This window comes from Ranitomeya variabilis, chromosome 5 (genome assembly GCF_051348905.1).
Source record: "Ranitomeya variabilis isolate aRanVar5 chromosome 5, aRanVar5.hap1, whole genome shotgun sequence".
Classification (NCBI taxonomy): domain Eukaryota; kingdom Metazoa; phylum Chordata; class Amphibia; order Anura; family Dendrobatidae; genus Ranitomeya; species Ranitomeya variabilis.
Window position 1 is genome coordinate 147,071,798 of NC_135236.1, and position 16,653 is coordinate 147,088,450.

Below are 16,653 nucleotides of genomic sequence, written 5' to 3' on the forward strand. Positions count from 1 at the left end.
CACCGCTGTGCTGTTAGGGCCGGAGCTCAGTCAGTGTCAGGAAGCAGATGCTGGGGGACGCACAGGTGAGCATGTACTGTTTGTTTTTTTTACTTTTACGCTGGTAACCAGGGTAAACATCGGGTTACTAAGCGCGGCCCTGCGCTTAGCAACCCGATGTTTACCCTGGTTACCCGGGGACCTCGGCATCGTTGGTCGCTGGAGAGCGGTCTGTGTGACAGCTCCCCAGCGATCAAACAGCGACGCTGCAGCGATCGGCATCGTTGTCGCTATCGCTGCAGCGTCGCTTCGTGTGAAGGTACCTTAAGTTGCATTCTTTAGTATAAACAATCAGTTAGATATTGGCGGTAGTCCAACGCTCTTGAACCCTACAAATCAGCAATATGAATGGACCATTAAAGTGTAGACAACTGAGCTACAATTCCGCAAGTTGGCTTGCCTATTCAACAATGAAGGGAGTGCTTCAGTCCTATTATTCTTCTGACCAGTGAGACACCGAGGGACCAGACTCACACTAATTTCTCGGTTCCCATTTACAATTATTGCCTACTTGTTCCTGAAAAAAATAGCTAGTCATATATTTTATTCCCTTACGTAGTGTCATTAATTTCCACAAACTAAATTCCAAATCATATGGGGAAAACATACAAACTCATTGCAGATGTTGTCATTGGGATATGAACTAATGACCCCAGTTTCTACAGTGCTAACCACTTAGCCACCATCCATGCTACTTACACTGTAAATAGTAGTGCAAATGGTTAGTTTAGTGTGTGCAATTACAGGTACTAACAAAGTGTCTCTAAGGCCCCTTCACACATTAATATAAAACACGTGCAAAACCGGTACCGATGTCGTCAGTATTTTCCATCATTGTGGTCATCAGTGTTTCTCCCCTATGGATAAAGAAATAAAGAAATGACAAAGCTTTTGCTATACTTTGCAATGTTAAACAAAAGGATGCCACCCATGTGCTGTAAATGGTTTTCACAGTCTTATAGACCTGTATTAGCCTTTGTCATCAGTGCTGATTGAAAATATGGTGATGTCTCTGTAGCGCCCCCACTGCCGCAGGGCCGAGGGGTACCCGGTACCGGGCCTCTGAGTCCCTACTCTGGGGTTGTCACGGTGGCTAGGCCCGGTCCGTGACCCTGCTGAGGGGCGTACAGTGAAAGATATGATGGATGATGGTGGTGAGGCTGTAGTGGTGCAGTGCAGTAAATAACGAGGACACCAGGTTGCAGTCTCTTTACCTCTTTACTGAAGATCTCTGGGTCCTCAGTCCGGAATCCGGATAACCAGGCTGCGCAAGTCCGGCCGGTCCAATGGCACCTCCAGAATTCTCTTAGCAGGTGGAAATCTGTGCCTTCCTTCTAGCGCTATGTGTTGCGGTCCTTCCCTGCTGTGCTTACGGAAAGTCCCCACAACTGTTGTGTCCGTTTCTTAAGTTCCCTTAGATGATGTTCTGCTAATTCTCCGTTCCTCCCTGATGTTACGGTTAGAACGGCACCCGTTTGACGGGTAGGCTCGGAGCTCTTCCGGGACCCTAGAGTCGCCCCTCTCCACAAGTTGCCCCCCAAGACTGCATAGGTGATTTAAGTGAGACAGCCCGCCTTAGACTGACTGTCCTGCCGCTGTTTAGAGTATTGCTTGAAGCTGAATATTGTGATACTCCCTCGGCGTTCCGGCCGCCGGTTGTGCGCCTCAGTAGAATGTTGCCTCGATCTTACAGCACGACCCCTACTGGTATTCTCCTTGTCGCTTTGATCTCGTTTCTCACTCAGCACAATCTATCTCGCTTCCAATCCCTTCTTGGGCACCGCCGCTATACTGAGCAGGCACGGTCCCGTTGCTTTCTCTCTAGTTGCCAAGTGTCTGTCAGGATCCCACTCCCGACAGAGACCCTACCGAATCTTCTCCCGCAACACCCTCTGCCACAAGGTGTTGCCTGGTTCCAACCCAGTCAGCTTTCTGTCTAACTTCCTGCCTGACCCCCAGTTTTACCAGTGTGTGAGGAGTGGCCTAATGAATAGAACCCTTAGCTCCCCCTGGAGGCCCGGCGGTGAAATGTATTGGTGTCTGTGATACCTGATCAGATGAACTCCTTCAGTGCCATCGGACGTACCACAGCTCCCCTTAGTGGCGGAGCCACAGTACTGCAACGACCAGGACTCTGGGGCGCTGCATCTCCATATGTTTTGCATGGACATATGGTCTGCGTAAAAACACAGACATGTGCATAGCTCCACAGGTTAAAATGGGTATGCATGGTATCCATGAAAAATACAGATACCACACGTACTGGAAACATGGACCTGTAGAGATGCATAAATCTTATCTTTAATGTTTAATGCAAGCATTGACACAATCATGACAGAGACATATAGTACAAAGGTGTGTCCAAACATTTGCTCTGTACTGCATAAGAGCTTAGAAACGGAAGGTGGAAGAAGTGTTTATTTTCATATTATTATTATTATTTATTATATAGCACCATTAATTCAATGGTGCTGTACATGAGACAGGGTTACATCAAAAAACAAATATCACTTAGGCTACTTTCACACTAGCGTCGTGCGCTGCATGTCGCTATGCGACGTGGCGGCGCACCGACGCTAGCTGTGGAAGCGCCGCACAAAGGGGGCAGCGGATGCTGTTTTTCCACGTATCCGCTGCCCCATTGTGAGGTGCGGGGAGGCGGGGGCGGAGTTCTGGCCACGCATGCGCGGTCGGAAAAGACGGGAACGACACACCAAAAAACGTTACAAGCAACGTTTTTTGGTGGCGACGGTCCGACTCAACACGACGCAACCGTCGCACGACGGTTGCGACGTGTGGCAATGCGTCGCACTGCGTCGTTAATAAAAGTCTATGGAGAAAAAACGCATCCTGCAAGCACTTTGGCAGGATGCGTTTTTTCTCCAAAACGACGCATAGCAACGTGCAGTGCACGACGCTAGTGTGAAAGTAGCCTTACAGTAAACAAAACTAACAATGACAGACTGATACAGAGGGAAGAAGACCCTGCGGTCTTACATTCTACAGGACTGTGGGGAAGGAGACAATAGGTTGAGGGTTGCAGTAGCTCCGATGGTGTTGAGGTGGCTGTGTGGTCATTACAGGTTGTAAGCTTTTTGAAAAGATGGGTTTTCAGGTTCCGTTTGAAGGATCCAAATGTGGTGGATAACCAAATGTGTTGGGGCACAGAATTCCAGATGATGGGGAATATTCAGGAGAAGTCTTAGAGGCAATTGAGTGAGGAGCGAATAAGCGTGGAGGAGAGAAAGAGGTTTTGGGAGGACCAGAGATTACGTGAGGGAAGATATTGAGAGATTAGTATGGAAATATACGGAGGAGAAAGGTTATGGATAGCTTTGTAGGTCAGTGTTAGTAGTTTAAACTGGATACGCTGGGAAATTGGGAGCCAGTGAAGGGATTTCCAAAGATGGGAAACAGGAGTGTAGCGAGGAGAGAGATTAATTAGTCGGGCAGCAGAATTAAGGATGGACTGGAGGGGTGCGAGAGTGTTAGAGGGTAGGCCACAAAGGAGGATGTTGCAGTAGTCGAGGCGAGAGATGATTAGGGCATGCACAAGCATTTTGGTAGAGTGAGGGTTGAGAAAAGGATGGATTCTGGAAATATATTTGAGCTGGAGGCGACAGGAGGTGGCAAGAGCTTGAATGTGCGGTTTAAAGGACAGGGCAGAGTCAAGGGTTTCTCCGAGGCAACAGATTACTGGGATGGGGGAAAATGTGAATTCATTTATTGTGATAGATAGATCAGGTAGGGAAGTTGTGCAAGATGGAGTGCGAGATGGAGGAAAGATAATTAATTAGGTTTTGTCCACATTGAGCTTGAGGAAGCGAGAGGAAAAGAAGGAGGATATGGCTGATAGACACTCTGGGATTCTGGACAGCAGACAGGTGACGTCTGGGCCAGAGTGGTATATCTGAGTGTCATCAGCATAAAGGTGGTACTGGAAGCCATAGGACTTTATGAGTTGTCCCAGGCCAAGGGTATAGATTGAGAAGAGAAGAGGTCCTAGGACAGAGCCTTGTGGCACACCAACAGAGAGGGGGCGAGATTTCATACCCATCGTCCTTCCTTCACTCTGCGATGTGATTGTGGGGGGGGGGGACCTGTGTTATCATGGCAAATGGGGATTCACTGAAGGCTATATATGTACACCTTTTTTTTGCCTTTTCAGCAATTATATGGCCAAATGGTGCCATACAAAATAGCAGCACATTCCACAAAAAAATCCCTTATATATCTATATTGATTGAAAAAATGGTTACAGCTTTTGATAGGAAGAAAAAAATGAAGCAGAAAAAAATGTACGGGAATTCCAGCAGTTAAGCTTTTCTAATTTTTCTATATACTTCTGTGTGTTTGACTAAAAGATAAAAAAACCTAAACCTTCCACAAAAACAGCCAATGTTTTGCTCATGCTATGGGTATAGTCGCATGCTTGCTATATTCCTGCATCAAATAGTTACATTTAGTTTTGCTATTTTTGAACAACTGAAGTTCTGACTAATAAGTAAGTGTTAACATTTACTTTCAAGGAAGAATATCTTAGTGAATATTTAACTTTATAGCATGTGTTTTCAATAAATCAGCAAGTCCTAAAAGCTAAATAAAAGCTTGGGTGAAGGAGCCTGAGCTGACAAACTTGGATATATTTTAAGCTGTGTTGGCCTTGATCTAGTGCTGTTTGTGCCAAATACAAGAAGACCTGCACTCCCATAGAATGCAAACTTAATTAAAAAATGAATTAGTACATTTTCAAGATAGAAGAGGACGGGGAGTTACACATTGTGGTTTTCACATCATTGGTTACTTATCAACACAATCCTTCATTAAAACCAGGCCACCATATTCATCTGAGGCCAGGGTCATACTTGCGAGTTCAATGCGAGAAACTCGCATCAAGTCCCGGCACTGCTGCTGGCCCTTGGGAACGGAGCGTTCAGCTGTATATAAATACATGCAGCCGCACGCTGCGGTCCTGAGTGCCGGTGGCAGTACCGACACCTGATGTGAGAGACTCGCGCGAGTTTCTCGCATTGAACTCGCAAGTGTAACCCCGGCCTAACTGGTAGCCCACCATCTCAGCACTCTCTGGTGGCCATAAATAAAAGAATATCAACAGAAAGTAGTAACTAAAACACTTGTGTCCTCTGAGAGTGAAAACACAAAGGATTCTGCACACTAAACGCCACAAAAATGGTTTGTTATTCATTTATCATGTCCATTAATGACAAACAGGTACTAGAAAGGTATGAGCAAACCAGTGGATGTTTGGGTTTGCCGGGTTCGCCGAACATACAGTAAAATGTTTGGTTCACGCTTGAACTTTACCTTGAACCTGAGCCCGAACCCAATAGAAGTCAATGGGGAACCAAACTTCAATGCTTTAAAATGGCTGTAATAGAGTCATAGTCGGGGCTAGCGGGCTCCAACAGGAAGCTAAATGGGGGTAAGAGCAGAACAATGGCCCGGCAAACAAATGTGGATAGGAAAATGATTTAAAGGGGTTCTGTCACCATAAAAATCATAATAAAATAGTAAGTTAACCCCTTAATCCCATATGACGTACTATCCTGTCGAGGTGACCTGGGACTTAATTCCCAGTGACGGGATAGTATGTCATATGCGATCGGCCATGCTCTCTGGGGGAGCGAGGCCGATCAAGGCCGGGTGTCTGCTGGCTATCGCAGCTGACATCCGGCACTATGTGCCAGGAGCGGTCACGGACCGGACACGGACATAATAACCCCCGAAACACTGCGATCAAACATGATTGCAGCGTTCCGGGGGCATAGGGAAGCATTACGCAGGGAGGGGGCTCCTTGCGTGCTTCCCTGAGACCCTCGGTACGAGGCGATGTGCTCACCTTGTACCAAGTGTCTTCTCTCTGCAGGCCCCGGATCCAAAATGGCCGCGGGGCTACTTCCGGGTCCTGCAGGGAGGTGGCTTACAAGCGCCTGCTCAGGGCTGTCGCCTGTAAGCCTGGAGCAGTGCATGTCAGATCGCCGATCTGACAGAGTGCTCTGCAAAGTGTCAGGTCAGCGATCTGTCACTATATAGTGATGTCCCCCTGGGCCAATGTGATAATGTAAAAAAAAAAATTCACATGTGTAAAAAAAAAAATCCTAAATAAAGAAATAAAATATATATATTGTTCCCATAAATACATTTCTTTAAATAAAAAAACAATAAAAGTACACATATTTAGTATCGCCGCGTCCGTAATGACCGACCTATAAAACTGTCCCACTAGTTAACCCCTTCAGTGAACACCGTAAAAAAAAAGAAAAAACTAGGCAAAAAACAACGCTTTATTATACCGCCGAACAAAAAGTGGAATAACACGCAATCAAAAAGATGGATATAAATAACCATGGTACCGCTGAAAAAGTCATCTTGTCCCGCAAAAAAACAGCCACCATACAGCATCATCAGCAAAAAAATAAAAAAGTTATATTCCTCAGAATAAAGCGATGCAAAAATAATTATTTTTCCTATAAAATAGTTTTTATCGTATAAAAGTGTCAAAACATTAAAAAATGATATAAATGAGGTATCACTGTAATCAAACTGACCCGAAGAATCAAATGGAACGGTATACACGTCCCCCCAAAAGAAATTCATGAATAGCTGGTTTTTGGTCATTCTGCCTCACAAAAATCGGAATAAAAAGCGATCAAAAAATGTCATGTGCCCGAAATGATACCAATAAAAACGTCAACTCGTCCTGCAAAAAACAAGAGCTCACATAACTCTGTGGACCAAAATATGGAAAAATTATAGCTCTCAAAATGTGGAGACGCAAAAACTTTTTTTGCAATAAAAAGCGTCTTTTAGTGTGTGACAGCTGCCAATCATAAAAATCCGCTAAAATACCCACCATAAATAGTAAATCAAACACCCCTTCATCAACCCCTTAGTTAGGGAAGAATAATAAAATTAAAAAAAAAGTATTTATTTCCATTTTCCCATTAGGGCTAGGGTTAGGGTTAGGGCTAGAGTTAGGGTTGGGGCTAGGGTTAGGGTTAAGGTTGGGGCTAGGGTTAGGGTTAGGGTTGGGGTTAGGGTTAAGGTTGGGGCTAGGGTTAGGGTTAGGGTTGTGGCTAGGTTCAGGGCTATGGTTAGGGCTAGGGTTAGGGTTGGGGTTAGGGTTAGGGCTAGGGTTAGGGTTTAGGCTAGGGTTAGGGTTGGGGCTACAGTTAGGGTTGGGGCTAGGGTTAGGGCTACAGTTAGGGTTGTGGCTAAAGTTAGGGTTCGGGCTAAAGTTAGGGTTAAGGTTTGGGCTAAAGTTAGGGTTAGGGCTACAGTTAGGGTTGGGGCTACAGTTAGGGTTGGAGCTAAAGTTAGGGTTAGGGTTGGGGCTTAAGTTAGGGTTTGGATTACATTTATGGTTGGGATTAGGGTTGGGATTACAGTTAGGGGTGTGTCAGGGTTAGGGGTGTGGTTAGGGTTACCGTTGGGATTAGGGTTATGGGTGTGTTTGGATTAGGATTTCAGTTAGAATTGGGGGTTTCCACTGTTTAAGCACATCATGGGATCTCCAAACATGACATGGTGTCCGATCTCAATTCCAGCCAATTCTGCATTGAAAAAGTAAAACAGTGCTCCTTCCCTTCTGAGCTCTCCCAAGCACCCAAACAGGGGTTTACCCCAACATATGGGGTATCAGCGTACTCGCGACAAATTGGACAACAACTTTTGGGGTCCAATTTCTCCTGTTATCCTTGGGAAAATACAAAACTGAGGGCTAAAAAAAAATTTTTGTGAAAAAAAATGATTTTATATTTTCATGGCACTGCGTTATAAACTGTAGTGAAACACTTGGGGGTTCAAAGTTCTCACAAAACATCTAGATAAGTTCCTTGAGGGGTCTAGTTTCCAATATGGGGACACATGTGGGGGGTTTCTACTGTTTGAGTACATAAGGGGCTCTGGAAATGCAACGTGACGCCTGCAGACTAGTGTTGAGCGATACCTTCCGATATCGGAAAGTATCGGTATCGGAAAGTATCGGCCGATACCGTCAAAGTATCGGATCTAATCCGATACCGATACCCGATCCCAATGCAAGTCAATGGGACGAAAATATCGGAATTAAAATAAACCCTTTCTTTCCTTGTAGGTTAATTCTACATGAAGGAAAACAACTAAGAATAATGTAGGATGTATTGGGGGAGGTGGCGGAGACATTAAAGGCACAGAGGTTTAGCCCAAACAAATAGAATAGCAGTTTTTTTTGTTTTTTTATGACGTTCGGCGTTAGAAAGATTTTGACTATGTTTTTTTTTTTTTTCAGATATTGATGTTTCACTACTTCCACGTCCTTCACCTTCTTTTTTACTTCTCCCACTTTCTTCTTCATTATCCTCATCATCAGCTTCTTTGACATCAACTATCTTCACCTTATTCATCTTCTTCTTCTACCTATATTTTTTTTTTTTACATTGTTCATATTCTTTTTATTTAACTATCATCTTTTTCATATTCAACTTCTTCATCATATTCTTATTTGTGACAGGCATTCCCGTAGTTGTTATCTATAAAAGTTTGAAGATTACACCTTCCGTTCTGCCTGTCACAAAAGAGTTACATTTGTCCGCGTTCAGTTTGGCCTGCAGCATCAGGCTTTATCCAGGGGCACCACGAGGAGGAACGGACTCACCCCCATACACTGCTTAGTCTTCTTCTGCTTATAATTTAGATAATATCTTTTGCTCTGATATTTAGTCTTATGCTTAATGTTCTTCTGCTCTTTGTTCTGCAGCCTCTTGTTCTTCTGCTTCTCGGTCTCCCATGTCGTCGTCGTCTCCAGGGTCGTCGTCTCCAGGGTCGTCGTCTCCGGGGTCGTCGTCATCGGGGTGGTCTTCAGGGTCATCGTCTCCAGGGTCGTCGTCATCTCAGTGGTCGTCGTCTCTGGTGTCGTCGTCATCTTAGGGGTGGTCTTCCGGGTCGTCGTCTTTAGGGTCTGGAACTTGGAAATGTAGCAGAAGGTACAAGAAGGCTGAGAAAATGCCGAGAAACAGCTGATGGAACTGGAACTCGGATGGCTACCCGAAGGTCCAAGAGCCAATGGAACTACCGAGGACCAGCTGACGTTACTGGAACCCGGTTACTAAGCAGGAGGTACCCGTGCCTGAAAGCACTACCAAGGACCACCTGACGTTGGTGGAACTCGGATACCCAGAGGGAGGCACCTAAGCCAAAGGCTCTGCCCGGAACCAGCTGACGGTACTGGAACCAGGATGGGGAGCAGAAGGTACAACAGCAAAAGACACTGCCGAGAACCAGCTGACGGTACTGGAACCCGGATGGGTAGCCGAAGGTCCAAGAGCCAATGGAACTACCGAGGACCAGCTGATGTTACTGGAACCCGGTTACTAAGCAGGAGGTACCTGTGCCTGAAAGCACTACCAAGGACCACCTGACGTTGGTGGAACTCGGATACCCAGAGGGAGGCACCTAAGCCAAAGGCTCTGCCCGGAACCAGCTGACGGTACTGGAACCAGGATGGGGAGCAGAAGGTACAAGAGCAAAAGACACTGCCGAGAACCAGCTGACGGTACTGGAACCCGGATGGGTAGCCGAAGGTCCAAGAGCCAATGGAACTACCGAGGACCAGCTGACGTTACTGGAACCCGGTTACTAAGCAGGAGGTACCCGTGCTGAAAGCACTACCAAGGACCACCTGACGTTGGTGGAACTCGGATACCCAGAAGGAGGCACCTAAGCCAAAGGCTCTGCCCGGAACCAGCTGACGGTGCTGGAACCAGGATGGGGACCTATTCAAGCTTGTCTTCCTAGAGCCCCAACTGGCGGTGTTAGAGCCCAGGGTCAGCAGGAGGAGGAGAGGGAGCAGAGTGTAGGCCGAAGCCTGCACTGGTGGCAGCTTTGGGTCTGTTGTGCCTGCGTGGCTGTTGCAGGACACGTTGCCGGCTACACAGCAGGGGAACAGCTGGCGGTGCTGAACCCCACTGACACATTGGCTGGTGTTTTTCTCTGTGCAGCTAGCAGTCCCGGGCCCCAACTGGCGGTGTTAGAGCCCGGGCTCTGCGGGGGGAGCAGAGTGTAGGCCGAAGCCTAATTGAACCAATTTCAAAGGTAACCTTTAACCCCCCCTCAGGTGTTACAAAGTAGAAGAGCCACAGCTTATGCAGCAGTAGTGCTGCACAAGTCAAAGGTTGCTCTTTTAATTTTGCTCCTTGCACACACTGAATGAAACACGTATAACATTTAGCCCTTTATACAGTCAAACTGTGTTGGAGGCGCGAGTTCCCTTCGTAATGAGACGCAGCACAGATGTCAAGAATCCCACCTTGGTGCTGGGTGCAGCCTCCTGAGCGTTGTTATTTGCTGTACAGGAGTCTGCGCTGTCGTGTTATCCCCTGGCCTAGCGCTGTTAGCGCTGCCCATCTTCCGACATCATTTAATGTCGGCCGGTGCGGTTCGCGATGACCATGAATCCCAGCCCCGCAGTGTCTTAACATTGTTAAAACACTGCGGGGCTGGGATTCATGGCCTGGCGCAGCACATATGTTCGCCTCTCACACTCGGGTCCTTACACCCGCTTCAGACTGTGCGGCGTCAGCTGATCCCTTATCGCATGCCGCGGTCATGAAGCCGCACAGTCTGAGGAAGGCGGAAGGAGATGAGGGACAGGCGAACATATGCACTGCTCATGCCCATCAATCACACCCTCGCAGTCAAAATAAATAAGACACCGAGGGGCGTTGTGTCGGGCAGGGCGGCCGCAGAGGCGCAGGCAGCCAAACAATGATGCCAGAAGACGGGCAGCGCTACCAAGGGGGTTGCAGCGTGTCATTACAAAGGAAAGTCACACCTCCGGGACGGTTAAATGGTCACACAGAGGACACATTTTAGACGTGTTTTCAGTTCCACATGTGCGAGGAGAATACGTTTATGAGCCACCTTGCACACATGCAGCATTACTGCTGTACAAGGTGGCTTTAAAACATACAAACGCCTGGGGGAGGGGGGACAGGTTCCCTTCAATTTCAGTTCTTGTGTCTGCATGGCTTTTGCAGGACACGATGCCGGCTGCACAGCAGGGGAACAGCTGGCGGTGCTGAACCCCACTGACACATTGGCTGGTGTTTTTCTCTGTGCAGCTAGCAGTACCGGGCCCCAACTGGCGGTGTTAGAGCCCAGGGTCAGCAGGAGGAGGAGAGGGAGCAGAGTGTAGGCCGAAGCCTGCACTGGCGGCAGCTTTGGGTCTGTTGTGCCTGCGTGGCTGTTGCAGGACACGTTGCCGGCTACACAGCAGGGGAACAGCTGGCGGTGCTGAACCCCACTGACACATTGGCTGGTGTTTTTCTCTGTGCAGCTAGCAGTCCCGGGCCCCAACTGGCGGTGTTAGAGCCCGGGCTCTGCGGGGGGAGCAGAGTGTAGGCCGAAGCCTAATTGAACCAATTTCAAAGGTAACCTTTAACCCCCCCTCAGGTGTTACAAAGTAGAAGAGCCACAGCTTATGCAGCAGTAGTGCTGCACAAGTCAAAGGTTGCTCTTTTAATTTTGCTCCTTGCACACGCTGAATGAAACACGTATAACATTTAGCCCTTTATACAGTCAAACTGTGTTGGAGGCGCGAGTTCCCTTCGTAATGAGACGCAGCACAGATGTCAAGAATCCCACCTTGGTGCTGGGTGCAGCTTCCTGAGCGTTGTTATTTGCTGTACAGGAGTCTGCACTGTCGTGTTATCCCCTGGCCTAGCGCTGTTAGCGCTGCCCATCTTCCGACATCATTTAATGTCGGCCGGTGCGGTTCGCGATGACCATGAATCCCAGCCCCGCAGTGTCTTAACATTGTTAAAACACTGCGGGGCTGGGATTCATGGCCTGGCGCAGCACATATGTTCGCCTCTCACACTCGGGTCCTTACACCCGCTTCAGACTGTGCGGCGTCAGCTGATCCCTTATCGCATGCCGCGGCCATGAAGCCGCACAGTCTGAGGAAGGCGGAAGGAGATGAGGGACAGGCGAACATATGCACTGCTCATGCCCATCAATCACACCCTCGCAGTCAAAATAAATAAGACACCGAGGGGCGTTGTGTCGGGCAGGGCAGCCAAACAATGATGCCAGAAGACGGGCAGCGCTACCAAGGGGGTTGCAGCGTGTCATTACAAAGGAAAGTCACACCTCCGGGACGGTTAAATGGTCACACAGAGGACACATTTTAGACGTGTTTTCAGTTCCACATGTGCGAGGAGAATACGTTTATGAGCCACCTTGCACACATGCAGCATTACCGCTGTACAAGGTGGCTTTAAAACATACAAACGCCTGGGGGAGGGGGGACAGGTTCCCTTCAATTTCAGTTCTTGTGTCTGCGTGGCTTTTGCAGGACACGATGCCGGCTACACAGCAGGGGAACAGCTGGCGGTGCTGAACCCCACTGACACATTGGCTGGTGTTTTTCTATGTGCAGCTAGCAGTACCAGGCCCCAACTGGCGGTGTTAGAGCCCAGGGTCAGCAGGAGGAGGAGAGGGAGCAGAGTGTAGGCCGAAGCCTGCACTGGCGGCAGCTTTGGGTCTGTTGTGCCTGCGTGGCTGTTGCAGGACACGTTGCCGGCTACACAGCAGGGGAACAGCTGGCGGTGCTGAACCCCACTGACACATTGGCTGGTGTTTTTCTCTGTGCAGCTAGCAGTCCCGGGCCCCAACTGGCGGTGTTAGAGCCCGGGCTCTGCAGGGGGAGCAGAGAGTAGGCCGAAGCCTAATTGAACCAATTTCAAAGGTAACCTTTAACCCCCCCTCAGTGGTTACAAACTAGAAGAGCCACAGCTTATGCAGCAGTAATGCTGCACAAGTCAAAGGTTGCTCTTTTAATTTTGCTCCTTGCACACGCTGAAAGGAACACGTATAACATTTAGGCCCTTACACAGTCAAACTGATTTTGAGGCGTGAGTTCCCTTCGTAAAGAGACGCAGTACAGCTGGCAAAAATGCCACCTTGGTGCTTTGCGCGGCCTCCTGAGCATCGTTATTTGTTGCACAGGAGTCTGCGCTTTTGTGTTATCCCTTGGCCTTGCGCTGTTAGCGCTGCCCATCCTCTGACATCATGTAATGTCGGCCGTTGTGGTTTGCAATGACCATGAATCCCAGCCCCGCAGTGTCTAAACATTGTTAAAACACTGCGGGGCTGGGATTCATGGCCTGGCGCAGTACATATGTTCGCCTCTCGCTTGGGTTCTTACACCCGCTTCAGACTATGCGGCGTCAGCTGATCCCTTATCGCATGCCACGGCCATGAAGACGCACAGTCCGAGGAAGGCGGAAGGAGATGAGGGACAGGCGAAGAAATGCACCGTTCATGCCCATCAATCACACCCTCACAGTCCAAATGAATAAGACACCGAGGGGCGTTGTGTGGGGCAAGGCGGCCGCAGAGGCGCAGGCAGCCAAACAATGATGCCAGAAGACGGGCAGCGCTACCAAGGAGCTTGTTGCGTGTCAATACAAAGGAAAATCACACCTGAGGGACGTTTTAATGGTCGCAGAGGACTCATTTTAGACGTGTTCAGTTCAACCTGGGCAAGGAGAATAAGTTTCTGAGCCACCTTGCACACATGCAGCATTACTGTTGTACAAGGTGGCTGTAAAACGTAGAAACGCCTGGGGGAGGGGGGACAGGTTTCCTTCAATTTCAGTTCTTGTGCCTGCGAGGCTTTTGCAGGACACGATGCCGGCTACACAGCAGGGGAACAGCTGGCGGTGCTGAACCCCACTGACACATTGGCTGGTGTTTGGCTCTGTGCAGCCAGCACATCTGGGCCCCAACTGGCGGTGTTAGAGCCCAGGGTCAGCAGGAGGAGGAGAGGGATTAGAGTGTAGGCCGAAGCCTGCACTGGAGCAAGTTGAAAGGGAAACTTTAACCCCCCCCCCAAGCGTTTGTAGCTGAAAGAGCCATCGTGTACAGCACTAATGCTGGAAAAGGTAAACTTAGCTCTTTTAATTATGGTCCTTGCACATGCTGAACCTAACACTTATGAAAAGTGTCCCCTCCTACCGTGATACCGTCCGGTTGGTGGAACTTTCCTTTGTGATGTGACGCAGCACAGCCGTCATTCTTACCCCCTTGGCGCTGTGCGCCGCCTCCTCAGCGTTGTTTGAATCAGTCCCGGAGCCTGCGCTGTTAGGTTAGTCCTTGGCCATGCACACATTTTGCGCTGTCCGTCTTCTGACATCATTTGGTGTCAGGCTGGCTGCGCCTGTGCGGCCGCGCTGGCCGAGATCCCGCCTCGCAGTGTCGTCTAATGTAATCCCACCGTGGGCCTGGGATCCGTGGCCATACGCAGTGCATATCCTCACCTCTCACTCCCCTCCCTACGGCTTCTTCAGACTGTGCGGTGTCACGGCCGTGGCATGCTATTAGGGACCAGCTGACACCGCACAGTCTGAAGAAGCCGTAGGGAGATGAGTGAGAGGTGGAGGTTCAGATATGCACTGCGCATGTCCATGGATCTCAGGCCCCCAGTGGGATTAAATCAGAAGACACTACGAGGCGGGATCTCGTCCAGCGCGGCCGCACAGGCGCAGCCAGCCTGACACCAAATGATGTCAGAAGACGGGCAGCGCAAAATGTGTGCATGGCCAAGGGCTAACCTAACAGCGCAGGCTCCGGGACTGATTCAAACAACGCTGAGGAGGCGGCGCACGGCGCCAAGGGGGTAAGAATGATGGCTGTGCTGCGTCACATCACAAAGGAAAGTTCCACCAACCGGACGGTATCACGGTAGGAGGGGACACTTTTCATAAGTGTTAGGTTCAACATGTGCAAGGACCACCACGAAAAGAGGCACTTTTTCCCTTTGCATCATTACTGCTGCACAAGGTGGTTCCTTCAGTAACAAACGCCTGGGGGGGGGGTAACAGGTTCCCTTAAATTTAACTTGTTGTGCCTGCGTGGCGGTCGCAGTACACGTTGCCGTATACACAGCAGGGGAACAGCTGGCGGTGCTGAACCCCACTAACACATTGGCGAGGTGTTTGGCTCTGTGCGGACAGCACTTCTGGACGGCAACTAGCGGTGTTGGAGCCCAGGGACAGGTGGAGGAGGAGGAGGTGGAGGAGGTAGGAGGAGGTAGGAGGGATTGCCACACACACAGCAGGGGAACAGCTGACGTTACTGAACCCCAATAACAGAGGAGGGACTGTCATGGTTCCCAATGGCAAGGGAACGTCAGAGAACATAAATAACAGAACAGCTCTTGGGTGATGGAATCTCGAGCTGACCGTGAGCTAAACCTACCACACAACTAACAGTGGCCGGGTGGCGTACCTACGTTTTATCCCTAGACGCCTAGCGCCAGCCGGAGGACTAACTAACCCTAATAGAGGAAAAGACAGACCTGGCTTACCTCTAGGGAAATTCCCCCAAAAAGGAGACAGAAGCCCCCCACATATATTGACGGTGAGTTCAGAGGAAAAGACATACGCAGTATGAAGGTAGGTTCAGCAAAGCGAGGTCCGCTTACTAGATAGCAAGAAGATACAATAGGGAACTTCACGGTCAGCTGAAAACCCTATTAAAATACCATCCCGAAATTACTTTAAGACTCATGTGTCAACTCATGACACCGGAGTGGCAATTTCGGCCCACAAGAGCTTCCAGCTACAGAAAAATAACATAACTGTGAACTGGAACAAAAATGCAAAACAAACTTAGGACTAAGAGTCCAACTTAGCTGATAGAAGTCTAGAAGCAGGAACATGCAACAGAAAGGCTCTGGTTACATTGATGGCCGGCACTAGAATAACTGAGCAGCAAGGCTAAATAGGATACACCCATATCCTGATGGAAACAGGTGAACAGAGAAAGTGAAGCACACAAGTCCAGTACCACCAGTGACCACCGGGGGAGCCCAAAAACCAAACTCACAACAGTACCCCCCCCTCAAGGAGGGGGCACCGAACCCTCACAAGAACCACCAGGGCGATCAGGACGAGCCCTATGAAAGGCACGGACCAAATCAGAGGCATGAACATCAGAGGCTGTCACCCAAGAATTATCCTCTTGACCGTAGCCCTTCCACTTGACCAGATACTGAAGTTTCCGTCTGGAAACACGGGAGTCCAAGATCTTCTCCACAACGTACTCCAATTCACCCTCAACCAACACCGGAGCGGGAGGCTCAACGGAAGGCACAACCGGTACCTCATACCTGCGCAATAATGACCGATGGAAGACATTATGGATAGAAAAAGATGCTGGGAGGTCCAATCGAAAGGACACGGGGTTAAGAATCTCCAAAATCTTATACGGGCCGATGAACCGAGGCTTAAACTTAGGAGAAGAAACCCTCATAGGGACAAAACGAGAAGACAACCACACCAAGTCCCCAACACGAAGACGAGGACCAACACGACGACGGCGGTTAGCAAAATGCCGAGTCTTCTCCTGGGACAACTCCAAATTGTCCACCACCTGTCCCCAAATCCGATGCAACCTATCCACCACAGTATCCACTCCAGGACAATCCGAAGACTCCACCTGACCGAAAGAAAACCGAGGATGAAACCCCGAGTTGCAAAAGAAAGGAGAAACCAAAGTGGCAGAACTAGCCCGATTATTGAGGGCAAACTCCGCCAACGGCAAAAAGGC